Source organism: Rhamphochromis longiceps, linkage group LG9 (assembly GCF_057381845.1).
Source record: "Rhamphochromis longiceps isolate RC_006_pf linkage group LG9, R_longiceps_female_GT1.1, whole genome shotgun sequence".
NCBI classification, from domain to species: Eukaryota; Metazoa; Chordata; class Actinopteri; order Cichliformes; family Cichlidae; genus Rhamphochromis; species Rhamphochromis longiceps.
The window spans coordinates 1,076,890-1,092,290 of record NC_140565.1 but is presented as its reverse complement, the minus strand read 5'-3'; the positions used below and the strand labels follow the sequence as shown (position 1 = coordinate 1,092,290).

The window sequence follows — 15,401 nt, the reverse complement described above, 5'->3', positions numbered from 1 at the left end:
GTACTAAGACTCCACTTTCTTCATATTCTTACAGCCGGATACTTTAATGTGGGTAAATTTAGATACCACACAAAGTCGTCATTAGGTTTTATTCTGAAACTTTAAAGTGTTTGTGTAAACGTCCAAACGTATGATTACGGTTCACTGTTGATAAATAACAAAGGTTGTACTGCAAGCTACCGCCCACCGAGGAATGTGTAAGTGTGGAAATAACGGTTTAAACACTCACACACACACACACGCATTTGGAAAGTTGGAGCTCCACAGTGATTGGAGATTTTCCTACGCGACAGGATTTAGTGGTAAATGTTGGGCGTGCGGCTTTTCCGATCATCTGAATAACTTTAATATTAGTGAAAGCATTCAGGCGGGCGTTAGCTTTACCCTCCTGCGAAACGCGACGCATTGAGTTGACGTCCTGTTTTAAATACACAGAAGCCTTCGAGCTTTTAAGGACAAAGATCAAAGTTAATCTAAACTCCTCCCAAAATGTATCCTTCTGTCATTTATGGATATATGCTTTCAAAAGAGCAGATTTGTTCCTTGTGCGACAAATTACAGGAAGGAAACGGGGCGGACATAGCGGGTCGGGTGGGCGAGTTAAAAGCGAATGTGACGAGCAGTTTAACGTGTATATACAGAGCTGCTAGGAAGAAGTCTGTCTGTGCTTTATTTATCAGCAAAATCACTGTTCAGCTCGGCTCCTATAAATGTTCCCCAACACATGTGTACTTTAAATAAACAAAATGAAAATGTAGTCCTGAGTTAGGTCTCTGTCTGTGGTGAGAAGGGCACCACAGATGCTGTTTGAATAAAAGAAAGAGCCCATGTAAACATGAATGAAGAGCCAGTCATTAATGCTTTTCATCAACTCTGTGGAAGTTAGTGTCTTATCTAAAGGGACTCAACTAGCAGTGTGTGAACTGGCGAGCGCTTTGATGTTCAGTGCACATGGGTGCAGGATGTGGATTTGCTCTGGCTAAATATCTGTTTTTTTCACCGCTTGCACATCTGTCCTCAACATGAAAGAAACAAAAGACTTAGATCCTCATTCGGGGTGCATATTGTTGGGCAGGCTGGCGACAGGAATAAGGCTCTCGCCATGTGTTATAGTGATGACCGGCCTTTAGTTGATACTGTTTTCTTCACACTTTGTGTAGAAATTCCACACATTATACTTGCTCTGCTGAGTTTTTTGCAAAATTTCTCTCGTCTGCTTGCTTGATGTGATTCAGTTGTGGAGGCTGGCCAAGAGAGAACGCATCTGGAACCAATTTGACTCCACGGAGCCCGAGGGGGAGAGGAGGGATGTAAATGGCAGCCCTTTTCTTTCCATGTCCACTGTGAGCAGACATGGGCCTGAGTCTCCGAAGCTTAATTATAGTTTGGTGAACAGCAGATTAAAGTGGAGCACACAGAGTTGCATTTCTTGGCCGGGGTTTGGAATATTGCTGGATTGACTCAGAAATAGATGGTTTCACCCAAACAGAAAAACATTTTTTGCTTTTTGTCAGACTAAAAAATCAAAGTTTAAAAAAATGAGAAAGAAATCCAAAGAAATGATAAAAGTAAACAAGGTTTGATTTGAGTTTAACAGGGCAACGATCTGTTCTCAAAACATGTAGCAGGAATTATCATTTTATGTTGTATCGATCCTTTCCCTGCCGCTTATCCTTTTAAAGGATTGTGGGGGGTCTGGAGCCTTTCCCAGTCAGGTGAGAGGGTGGGTACACCCTGGACCCTGTCTGTGTGTGCTTGTTTGTCTGTGTCTATATGTCAGGTCGGGTCTTACACTCCACCTCTCTGGGTACATCTCAGGCCTTCCAAAGTATGGAGGCCTATCTCCCCTCACCACACTCCCTGCCGGTGACTGATGCCCTCAGGGGTCGGTGCGTTGGTGGTTCTTGGTGTCCGGGGCTGGGCGCTCAGGTGTGTACCAGCTCACTCCCGGTGGCTACTTGGCGGGGCCTGGCGCCTGTTGCTCGGTCAGGCCTCCTCCGGGGTGCGGGGGGCCCTCGGGCCTCCGGCCTCTGGGCCTGCGGCTCGGTTCACTCTGGCACAGCTGGCTGCCGGCAGAGCCGGCGGGCACACCACTGCAGCCCCCTCTGGCTTCTGCTCCATGGCTACTGGGTGCCTCCTCATCTGGGGATCTCCTCAGCTCCTCCCAGGAGGGTGGCATGGATGCCCCTCCAGTGGTCCTCCTTGGGCTCTTGTACTCTGGGGCCTCTGGATGTCTGGGGCCTGGATCTCCTCCATGCCTGCTTCATGCCCTGGGGGGCGGGGCTATGGCTCTCTACACCCTCTAGCAGATCGTTACATGTGGAAACCATTTGAATACAAGCGCGCTGATCCACACAGGTGTGCACACGGGTGTTCACTGTCCATAGACACAAACTACACCTCTATTGGTGCTATTTCCAAGCACATTGTGCGCTGTCGGTCCTGCTTGCTGCACAACAACATTCAATATTTAGTATTTACTGCTGTTTACACTCAGCTAGATTAACGTGATGGTGTTGTGTTTAGTATGTTGCTCTGTTTTTTGCTTGTTTTCTCTTAAGTTTCCTTTCTCACTGTCCCTCTTCCCTTCTGTTTTTCTTTTCCTTCCTCTTTCTCTCTCCCTTTCCTATCCCTCACTCATGTCTGTCCCGTCTGTAACAACTGAAAATAAAATAAACAATAACAACAAAGGTCGATCAAATGGACCAATACGGCAATGCCATGATGCTCCATTTGGCAAAGTAAATCCATTGGGTCTCCTTGTTGGTCTTCAGACAGCAATTCTGACGGCTAAAGAACCAAATGGGACAGGCAAAAAAGAAAAAGGTGACACTCTGCACTGGTTGCCAGTGTGTCACAGGGCTTTGGATTACTTTATATATTATCATGCTTTTTACAACTACATGAACGTACTATTGCTGTGTGATTCATTACTGAAGGTTACTCTCCACACCAACACCAACTAGATTTAAATCTTAATATAAATGAGTAACAGTAGGTGGACATTAGGTAAGGCTGCACTTTTTGCAGCGATCTCGTATAGAAAACTATTCTGTGTGTATCTAAAACAGGTCCGCAGCTCCGAACTGTAGTAAAGGGACCTCTGGCTGATACGTTGGGTTCGTGTCGGCTCGTAGCTGAAAACTAGCTTTACTTTGTTGTGTGGGTCAACTTTGCTAGCAGAGACAGAGAGAGGCGTTGAAAGGCTGCTGCAATGGAGCTTATTGTTTCAGAGGAAAACAGGAACACAGCGTACAGTCGAGTCTTAACAGCTTACTCACAGCTGGGCCACACTGCCCATCAGGCTACATTCTTTAGGGCGATGCCTGTAACTCTCTGCCTATTGCCTTCTTATTAAATAATTTTTTGAACAATAATTTTTAAAAATATTTCTTCACATCATTATGCGGCTGCAAGCAGAGGTGAGACAATGGCCGCGAGATTGAGACACGGGCATTTGAGCCTCTTAATGCGTGTTCTGTTTTAGTTTGTACTGGCATGGAATTACCAAAAACAGAGAGGGGACAGCCGAACATATGAAACAGGAAAAGACCGCCGTGTAATCCCTTTATTTCAACAAAGTAACTGTACTCTGAATACCACCTTTTTAAACTGTAACAGAATACAGTTACTCGTATTTTGAATACATAACAGCGGTACATGTATTCCATTACTCCCCAACACTGCAGATAGTTACCCTAGCCTCACTAACTTCATGTCTTTGGGAGGAAGTAGTACACAAACACAAGGAGAACCTGGCCTGATGAGGGAATTGAACCCATAACCTTGACACTGTGAGGTAACAGTGTGAACCACCATGCCATCCGTTATAATTCATGCCATCATACATTTTTTCTTAAAACCCTCACTTTGATAGTTCCAGCATTCCCAGTGTTTTGCTTGGACAGAGATGGCTGACCCCCGTACTTTGCTCCCCAGAGACTTAGTTGAAAACACATTGCTATCAAAGGCAGCAGCAGCATAGCTGTAGATTGTAAACACACATTTTCAGAACAAGAGAATGAATCTCAGAGTAACACATTATGACATTCATATGTAGGGTGTCATTAAATACCATTTGGTTAGCAGCTGTATCGCAGATCTACTTCCTGTGCACCTACAACCAATTTCTAAACTCTTTAAAAGTTGTATTAATGACTTTCAAATCATTTTGTGTAGTGACTTTGCACCAGTGCAGGCAGGAGGATTTTGTGGTTGATTCACTTGCAGACAAAGAATCCAGCTTCAAGGTGCAGCTCCATTTGTGCATCTTTATGCTTCAGTAATCAGGCTAAACAGCAGTCAAGTCTAAAGACAAGCAAGCTACTCCAAGGCAACCTAAACAATTCAAAACAACTGACATGCACACAAAGTGAAGCGGCCAACCAAAAGTACACACTACACCCTATTTATGTTACCTTAACGTTTCCTCTTTATTAGCTGAAAGATATCCCACACGACATGCATGCCAGTTGTAACTCCAGGAACAGACATGCAGTTATCCTTTTACATTAAGTCATGATTTCTGCCTCCAGCTGGAAACACACTTTAGTACGGGGCCTTTCTTCGTCAGCAACTCTTCCCATTCCCGTCTTGTCAATGAAAAGAGTCATAAAGTTGTGCTTTATGTCAGACCACTTAGGTCTTTCCTACAATATTTGCTGAAGCAGGTATTCCTTGGAAAACCTCCATGAGAGATCAGCCATAGACTGGACCTATACTCAGCAGTGACGTGCAGATGTGATCCTTTTGAACTTCCCTTAGGAAGCAGGCAGGAAGGGAGATGTCTTTAATAAGAAGAGATGATTGGGAGCAATGTTCCCTGTAATGTTTCATGTGTCTGAGCGAACACACAAACTGAGCGTCCCTTGGACCGCTGTGAGCGACATCAGACGTGTGCACTGTGGTCACGCCAGCATCCAAGTTACATGTTTATTAAAGTAATCAAATTACAGCATTTACATTTATGTTAGACTACTTTTAATTAATGCTTTAGCCCACTTACAATGAAAATTAAAACAATCTTCTTCATGACCTGTGCAGCATGTTAACACTATTAGAAGGAAAAATAACTTGAACTCCAATTTTGAAAGCACAACTTTATTTAAAAAAAAAAATAAAGCTCTGACTTGTATTATGAGTCTGTGGTCTGGGAGAGAGTCTGTAACTCTGTCTGCAAATACAGTAAATACTGACCAACGTTGGGCAATTAATTATATAGTTACTTCTTCAAAAAAGTAACTGAGTTATGCAAACAAAGTGTTTTGCAGCTGTTTACCTAAAAATGCAGCCAAGGTGTTTTTAAACAAACATTTCAAACTATTTACAGAACAATCAGCTGTTCTGCATCAAATCTGATGCCACACAAATTATTTGTGCCGCTCCAAAAAATAATTTCTGTCCACTATGAGATGAAGGAGAACATCAGCCTGATACCTGCAGGCCTGACAGCAGCAGATGTATCACTGCTGTAACACCTGTAACACTCAGCAGGCGCCTCATTGTTCTGACACACAACACTACTGACTACACTACACACTAACTACACACTAACTACACACTAACTACACACTAACTACACAAGATTAGCTTTGTCCGTCAGTTGTTCCGTCTGTCCTGCTCACGTCTCCAATGGTTGTACACGTTGTCATTAACGTGGCTTCACTCCACATCAGCCGCTTTGCTAAAACACCGGTGTCGCACATAAGGACGCTGTCACAGCCTGTCAGCCACGTTGATTAGCTGCGTATATACGAATGTGAATTGCATCAATGGCTGGACTACGGGATAAGGTGGCATCGTTGTAATCCCATACTTGAGCAGCCAGTCACTGACTAACACTGCAAAAAAGAATTGTTAACGTATTTATTTTAATTTCAAATCAGGTTAGATTTGTTTTGTGCGCAATGCAGATTTTCTGTGCGCAGAGACGTGCCAGCAGTGCGCAGCTTAGAGGGAACACTGATTGGGGGTTAATGCTTCTAAATCATTGGGGTCTTTACATGGCTTAGTGGTTGTTGTTGGCCCAGACAGGCATTAACCCTTCCACTGCTGCTCTGCTTTTTGCCACTTTCAGTTTGCTCCATGTCTCTTCTGACTGTTTCTCCTCATATTTAGAAGAGTTAAGTTCCAGCTTTTATTCTTCCTGTCAAATCATCCTGGACTCTGTGGCTCCATTAAGAACTAGGCAGCCTAAAGCTGAGCCTAATGACAGAACCTTTGCTGTCAGAAGGCAACGTCACCGAGCAGAACATCGGTGGAAAAAAAGATGAACTGCAGGTGTCATTTCAAAGTTTAAACCACTGCTGGCATCACAACCAAACATGTTGCAAACAGGATTTCTGCCGACAGTCATAACTGTCCTCGTGTGTTATTTAACACTTTTGTTCTTAATACTCCACATAATGTCTGTTTGTACGCCTCTCCAGTCATCTTCAGTGCTTCCTTATTGAAAATGTTTCCACCACCAGGGCTGGTATCACAGCTCCATCTGTCTCTGTCCCTGGCACTGCTGCTTTCACTCAGTTTAAGCCTTTGATGCTCTCACTTTTAGAGGAAATGGTTCACCATATTAAGCCCTCAGGTTCGTCCTGTGATCCTGTCCCTAACGATTTTTTAAAATAAATTTAGCGTAGTATAGGGCAGTCTGTTCTTACCATTATTAGCAGCAGTCTGTTCTCTGGTGAGGTTCCTGCAAAATGCAAATGTGCAGCAGAGCAGCCACTGCTTAAGAAGCCTGGCCTTGATCACGCTGTCCTGGCTAATTACAGACCTATTATAAGCTGCATTTCCTTTATAATGTTTTCTAAATATTTATTTGAAAAATATTTTCTAGATGAGCACCAAATCTGCATCAGTAAGGGTCTCTGACAACATCCTTCTTGCATGTGATTCTGGTAACCACGTTGTTCTGGTTCTGCTTGATTTAACCGCTGTCTTGAACACAGTAGACCATAACATTTTAAAATCTCGATTACATTACTCAGTGGGCACTTAAATGCTTTAGGTCTTTCTCTATTCTCTACCTTCTCTACTCTGAATCATCTGCTGCTTCTCTGGCATCCCAAAGGGCTCAATTTTAGGGCCACTGCTCTTTCCGTTATACCTGCTTTAAACTTTTTACATTTTAATGAAAATAAAATAGAGGTGGTGGTGTTTAGAGCCAGTGGTCCCTGTCAGTCCTCCTCTGTTGATTTGGGACCCCAAACCAACAGAAGTATATTCTAAACCTGTTATTACTGGGCTTGGTTATAAGTTGAAAAGTCAAATCAGAGCTGTGTTCAGTTTTTATCATTTAAAGCGATTGGCAAGGATGAAATCGCTTCTTTTTAGGCAACACTGGCAAACAGTGATGCATACTTTTATGGATTACAGTAATTCACTTTGTGTGACAGTCAATCAATCGTTATTCTTGCGTCTGCAGCTGGTTCAAAATGCAGCTGCATGACTTTAACAGGAAACAGGAACTCGTGAAAGAGAGCACATAAGCCCTGTTCACTGCACTGGCTGCCTGAGTTCATTTTAAAAGTCTTATATTTGTTTTAAAATGTTCTCACAGTCTTGCTGCAGCTTACCTCTCTGAGCATCTTCATCGCTACATGGATGTCAGATTCTAAGGTCAGCTGACCAGCTGCTCCTAGAAGTACCAAGATCCAGGAGAAAGCTCAGAGGGGGCGGGGCTTTCTCTACTGTTGCACGTTAGCCAGGCCACTTTTTAAAACGCATCTTAAAACCCATTTTTATTTGTTGGCTTTTGACCTTAGCAAGACTTCACTTTTCTTTTCTTTTTTTACCTTTTTAATTGGTTTGTTTTATATCTTATGCATTTTTATTTTGTAGTTCCAATGTACAGCACTTTGTGTCAGTTGAGTTCATTTTAAAGCACTTTATATGGTATGGTGTTGTATGGTATGGCATTATTGGATGTGTTAACATCTGTTAACTATAGCTTCCACTTAACAGAGAGCATTTTGCAGTTCCTCTTCATTAAGACTCTAAGCTTTAACAATCGAATTAAGGAGTTTTTGTGTATTTCCAACTACATAGTTTTTACAGCTCTCATATTCACACTCCTATTCAACACTTTTATTTTAGCTGTAGAAGCAGCAATAGCTGTCTCGATCTCAAGCTGTTCCCTTCTTGCCTTTAACTTACATTTTTCAGTGCCTAAGGCTTTTCTTTGTGTCAAGGATGCTGCATATGCAAGCAGAACAGCACACTCTGCTTCCTCTTTCTGCTGTACAAACAATATGGATGAAATTTGATGAGCAGCCACCAGCTGAGCTTCTTGCAAAACTGAGACCTGATTTCTTTTCAGCTGGTGTAGCTGTCAGTGACACGCTGTCATCTGGGCTCAAATCTTCTTGATGCTGTTTTCAGCTTCAGTTATAAAGCCACTGAACTGCTCCTCTTTTAGAATAGAATAGAATAGAATTCAACTTTATTGTCATTGCACATGCACAGGTACAGGGCAACGAAATGCAGTTTGCATCCATCCAGAAGTGCTTTAGTGATATAGATGTATTACAATATATATTAGCAATAATATAGATATGTGAGTATATTACAGAAATGGGTCTATTATGGTATGTTATAATGTACACGGTATGAAGTATGTTGTGAATATTCTATAACTATAAGTATGTACAGGCTGTAGTGAGTACAAGCTATGTACAGGATATGAACAGGATATAAATATGAAAAACTATACAGAATATGAAATAAATAACTTTACAGAATCTGGGATATACAGCTATACAGAAATGGGAACTATGCAAGTTGTAAACAGTTGTAGGATTAAAGATTATCGAATGTACAGAATGATTATTTACACAGAGCTATACAGTAGTGCAGTTAAGATAAGTGAGGGTGTAGATAGTTTCTACAGAGGCTATATAAAGTGCTAGTGGTTGTGAGTGGTGGTTCAGTCCATGTTATTATTGTGTGTTTGAGGGTACAGTTGTCCATTGTGGGTGTGTATGTTCAGTCCATGAGTTTAACGTGGGTCAGATGTCAGGAGGCAGAGTTCAGGAGTCTGACAGCTGTGGGGAAGAAGCTGTTCCGGTACCTGGTGGTCTTAGTCCGGAGGCTCCTGTAGCGCCTCCCAGAGGGCAGGAGGGTGAAGAGTCCATGTGATGGGTGACTGGGGTCTTTGATGATTTTCCCAGCCCTTTTCAGACACCGCTTCCTGTAGATGTCTTTTATGGCAGGAAGTGGTGCTCCGGCGATGCGCTGGGCAGTTTTCACGACCCTCTGCAACGCCTTCCGGTCCGAGGCAGAGCAGTTCCCGTACCAGACTGTTATACAGTTGGTCAGGATGCTCTCGATGGTGCAGCGATAGAAGTTCACCAGGATGTCTGAGGACAGGTGGTTCTTCCTCAGAGTCCTCAAGAAGAAGAGGCGCTGGTGAGCCTTCTTGACCAGCTTGGAGCAGTTGGTCGTCCAGGTGAGATCCTCGGAGATGTGGACTCCCAGGAACTTGAAGCTGCTCACACGCTCCACAGCCGTCCCCTTAATGTGGATGGGTGGATGTGGGTCAGCATTCCTCCTGTAGTCCACGATGAGCTCCTTGGTCTTCTTGGTGTTAAGCAGCAGGTTGTTTCTGTCGCACCACTCAGCCAGACGATCCACTTCCTCCCTGTAGGCGGCCTCATCGTTGTCACTGATGAGGCCAATCACCGTGGTGTCATCTGCAAACTTAATGATGGTGTTGGAACCATCAGCAGGTCTGCAGTCGTGGGTGAAGAGGGAGTAGAGGAAAGGGCTCATCACACAGCCTTGTGGTACACCGGTGTTCATCGTGATTGTAGATGAGCAGTGGTTATCCAGCCGGACATGTTGGGGGCGGTTGGTCAGGAAGTCCAGTAACCATTTGCAGATGAGGGAACTGATGTCCAGGTCTGTCAGTTTCCTGATGAGTTGTGAGGGGTGGATTGTATTGAATGCTGAACTGAAGTCTATAAACAGCATTCTGGCGTAGGTGTTGTTGTTGTCCAGGTGTGAGAGGACAGAGTGCAGTGCGATGGAGACTGCATCCTCTGTGCTCCTGTTCTGGCGGTATGCAAATTGGTGGGGGTCCAGGGTGGGGGGGGAGACAGGATTTGAAGTGTGCTAGGACCAGCTGCTCTAAGCACTTAGTGATGATGGGGGTGAGTGCTACTGGGCGGTAGTCATTGAGGCAAGATGGGTTGGAGTTTTTGGGTATCGGGACGATGGAGGTGGATTTAAAGCAGGCCGGTACCACAGCGTGGGCCAAGGACAGATTGAATATGTCTGTGAGCACTCCTGCAAGCTCCCCAGAACACGCTCTGAGAACATGCCCGGGGATGCCATCGGGACCTGCAGCCTTGTGGACATTGATCCTGCTCAGCACCGCTCCTACATCGGTGGGGGAGAGAGTCAGAGGTTGGTGGTCTGGCGTCACGTCTGCTTTGGTTGTGGTTGTGGGGTTCCCTCGCTCAAAGCGAGCATAAAAGTTGTTGAGCTCGTTGAGGAAGGAGACATCAGAGGATGCGGGGGAGGGTTTGGTGGTCCTGTAGTCTGTGATGGTCTGGAGTCCTTGCCACATGCGAGATGGCTTTTGGACTGAACCAAAACATGTGGTCCACATTCTTTCCATCTTCTGGCAACACATGTGTTTGCACATGTGAATTCTTCATGTAGTTCTGAGAAAATATTTAAATGCTCATCGGGTGGCTGTAGCTCAGGTGGTAGAGCTACAGCCACCTGATGGTGGCTCTAGCTCTGAAGGTTGGTGGTTTGATTCCTGGCTTCCCCTAGTCTGCATGCCAAATATCCTTGGGCATGTAGACTTGGGCAAGATACTAACCCCAAGTTGCTCTCCGATGCATCCATCGGAGTGTGAATGTTAGCTATAAAGCACTTAGAATGATGTGCTGGTGTAAATGAGTGAATGCACAAGTTGTGTAAAGTGCTTTGAGTGCTCAGATGAGCAGAAAAGTGCTATGTAAGAACCAGTCCATTTACCATCAACGATGTCATTAGTCCATCAATTGTATTCATTTTCAAAGTGGACCAAAGCGTGGACCTTTTTGTGTTTATGTGCCTGCCCAGCTGTTCTTCCAGACCCTTCAGGGTTTACCTTTGTGCCCCCTTGTGGCCAGTCACACTACTGCAGCTTGGTTATCTGGAGCTAGACTCTTGCATGCCTTCATCCTTTTACACAGCTTCTAATTTAACAGGTGTTCATGAAAACATGGTCTATGACACAAAGGCTCATTGGCTCATTTTATTAGAAGCTGAGTAACGTAATGAGGCAGAACACTCAGAAGCAGGATGGTTTTACTTAATGTAGTGGCTTATCTTCTTATAGTATATGAATTCCCGCTTACTTGGTTGTTTTGCTTCCACCATGATAAAAATCACCCTTCCTGCACAGCTTTTTCTCTCTCCCAGTTGTACTTCAAGATCAGTTAACCATCAAAAATCTGTTTCTGCATAATTCGCTTGCTTATTATGCACCAGTCTACTGTTGTGTACAGTGCTGTCGCCCGCTGTCTATTTTTGTTTGTTTGTTTTTCTTCAAAAATGACCTCTGACAATAAAGCCTCATTTCTGCTGTTCAGTACCAAAGATGTTGAAACTTTTACAAATGATGCCAAATTGCAAAACTCTTAGCCGTGTCTCTAATGAAACCTCTGTAACTTTGCTCTGCTTTACTTCAGCAGCATCAGGTAATCATGTTCTTATGTTGATTCATGTTTTCTTCAGTTTTTGATCTACTGCAGAACTGACTTTATAAAGCCAGGCCAGGAACATCTCCTTCATATTTTTCTGTCTCTTATCTTCAGTTACTTTGACACAAAGGCATCTGCTGTGGTGCTTACACCTTCGATGAAGTCTCACAAGTGTCAGCTTTGTTTTTATACATAGATATGGATATGTAGTGATAAATGATCATAATTATAATATTTCTGAGTGTCTGAGTCAAAATTGAACCAAATCGGGACCTTGTGAATCCGAATTGAATCAGTTCTAGAAATCAGTGACGAAACCCAGCCCTAGTGATCAGTCCCTTACAGTATGAATCACCTGTTGTTGTCACGCTGTATAAATAAAATTGAATGGAAACATTTAAGATGGACAGGTCCCAGCAAGCCAAATGGAGTGCAGCTCTGACAGTGGCTGATTGACAGTAGCTCAATAAGACTTTCAGTTGGCCTAAAAGTGATTCTGGCAAACCATCAGTCGACTCAGGAGGGGAAAGCAGTGCTTTACTCACATTGTATGCAGCGGCAGTGGGATGCTGCTGACTTCAACAGAGGATATAAGCAGGCTGTAAAAGGAACACTTTAAAGATCTCCGCAATCCCACTGCCATACCCTTTGCAATGGAAGCAGAGTCTGGGGATCTTCTGGTTGCATGAGCTGGACGAGGTAGCCAGGGTAAGGAAAGTCTGGGCTTCTCTTCTCAGACTGCTTCCCCTGTGACCTGAAACCAGATAAGTGGTGCAAAATGGATGGATGGATGGATGGATGGATGGATGGATGCATGCACGGATCGATGCATGCATGATGCATGCATGGATGGATGGATGGATGGATGGGTATTTCACATTAACCTGTCACCTCATCTGCACCTTATCTACAGTGGTTATCATATTTACACATTCGGCTGGTCATAGATAAATTAGCACAGGTGTATTGTTTTGACTGGGTCCATAATGAGCTGAGATTATCCTCGTACTAACAAATTCTCATATTGGACCCACTTGGTGGATTTAAATGTCGTCATGTTTACCGACACAGACATGCTCTGTTCCAAAGCTGAACTTTTAGCCGTTTGGTGGTGTTTTTGACAGGAACTCTTGAAAAGGAATGTCTGCCCTTCGGTAGACATCAGTAAACAATGGCATCTGGGCAGTGGATTAAGAGCCAGATTTCTTCCTCCTCTCTGGTGCTCCTCCCCTGGGTGTCGCCCAGGATGCTTTAGTTTATAGACATTTGTCAAGTAGAAATATTGCTGTTCTAACATTTCACCCTCTGCTTGTGCCTGTACTTGTTATGTCATTTCCTGATCCATACACACATGATACACTCAAAAAGCAATGTATTAGACATTATGTTACGTAAGGCCCAAAATGGCCTCCGTACAAGAAAGTAGTAGCTCTAATATTGACCAGTAACGAACCACCACACGCACACTGTAATGGGTTACACAAGATTTATTTGTTCTTTCTCCGGGTAAAACTACTGGCTGAAGACAACTCTGGCCAGGAATCCAAGGCCCAAAGCCACCGCGGTCAGGGTTGTTAGCCTGGTTACAAACAGGGGAAAGGTGGTCACTCGGAAGAACAAGCAGCCAAAACGTATCAATCCTGCAGCTTCCTCAAAAAGGCTTGCCACCCACCTTTTCAGGCTTGACTTCGTTCGAGGCTGGGTCTCCACATCACATCCTGGGAGCTGGAACTTCCCCAAAACTGGTCCAGTTTCCTTGTCAGGGGCACAGAGAGTCTCCAGTCCAGTGTTTGTTTTCCTGCCTTCCAGCACATCCACTCACATCCCAATAAGAATGAGTCCTCCCTCCAACATCCTCAGTTTATTTTAAAAGCAAAACCAGGCCAGGTTAAAAATCTTTTCCATTAAAATGTGCACACTTCATCCTGGATCTTCGAAGCTTCCCTGCTTCACCAGTGTCCTACAAAAAAAAAACCAACGACAACCCCTACTTCCTCTTTCCTCTCCCCTTTATAGAGAAGGGCTCCAATCCTCCCCAATCAGCTGCTCCCTGTATTCAACTCCAAATAGCTGGCAGCTGGACTAGAGTAGAATCTCCACTCCCACATGGGTGTGGCCCACACCTCGCATCAAACACAAAAAACACCAAAGCATGCAATTAATACAAAACAAAATCTAAAGAAATGCCAACCCAAAAGCTTAGTGGGGATTCTCTCCATCCTTTTCCACCATGCTATACTCTGTAACAATTACTCATTACTTTAATTTATAGTAATGCAGTAGGTTATTTAATTATTTACTTGAAAAAGTAATTTGTTACACTACTCAACGCATTGCTTTGATTTTACTTACGATTTTAAACATTTACTGGTATAAATGGATGCTACAGATACAGCTCCTTTGAAATGACAGACTCACGCTACCCTCCTATCATACTGACTTTATTTTCTCTGTAGACAGTGTGTACATATTAAGGGTGTAAAACTATTGCAGTGTGAACTCGTGCTTTTAGATATAGAAACTGTAGTAAGAGAGAGCGAGACAGGAATGATTTCAGCTGGATTTTTATTCTTATTTCCACATATAAGGAGACATATTTGGACTTACATGTGTGCAAACATTGTCAGTTATGAAGTTTAACATATGTAGATACTTACACCCTCTGAGTGACGATTACAGTAATGCAGATGTTCAAACCCAAACAAACTAACTTTGTCTCACTGAGAAAACAAACTGAAAACCTGCAGATGAAGAAATTGACCTACAGGCAGAACTGCAGTAGCACTTTCAGTAAATCTATGACATTTTGCAAACATCTGTACATTTTGTTCACAATGTTCTCAGGAACATTAATGAAATAACAGTGTATACCTGTTTCACATTTTCACTGCCTAACATCTACTCCTACTAGCAGCGAGTGAGAGATCAAATGAGTATTATTTAGTATGATGAATTAATACTGAGCCAGCTGAATTTAGCTTTCTGGTGTGTCCCTTCATAACAGTCCCAGGTTCTCGTGTTGCCTACCCTGGTTCAGAATGATTATTACTAACACAGGCATGGTGCTAAGAATAAAACAGGCCCGTGTGCATGTTCAAACATTTTGTATACACCTTTGTTTTTGTGCAGAATAAGAAAGTTGAATGAATAAATTCATCCAATTCTGTTGTTTGAGGAGGCAGACGCTTTCTCCAAGCTAATCTAGAAGTACATTTCTATATTGAGTAATACACAAACCATTTTTTAAATTCCACCTCATGAGGATATTTTTTTTTCCAATGCATTGGGCAGGAAGGAATATGATGCATTTGCTTCCATGTGTGGGCTGCAGCAAACACAATCATGTGGAAAGGTCTTTACGTATCCTCTGCCAGAACCTCTGCACAGGCATACGGGACCACATAGCATGCATGTAGTTCTCAGTGGAAATGCCTGAGCATATGCTTGACTCTGCGTGCCTCACATCCTTTCTTCTGTGTAGTGTGCTCCATGGACAGTTTTGTATTGTATGAGTTGTAAGTTCAGGCTTTTAGTCATTTTGAAGATGTTTAAGCCTCTTTGTGTCCAAAGGTTTGATCTGGATTGATTGATTGATTGATTGATTGATTGATTGATTGATTGGTAATTTATTTCAACATGTGAACAATATACAAGTACATTTAGAAAAGAAATAAGAGAGAAAAAAAATACTATACAAATTACATA

The 15,401-nt window shown here is 43.2% G+C and overlaps 1 protein-coding gene across 1 annotated transcript in view; it reads left to right on the top strand.

Annotated features, from left to right (window-relative positions):
- reck (reversion-inducing-cysteine-rich protein with kazal motifs) overlaps window positions 1-15,401 on the top strand; it is a 101,361-nt gene that overhangs the window by 312 nt on the left and 85,648 nt on the right. The window lies entirely within an intron of this gene.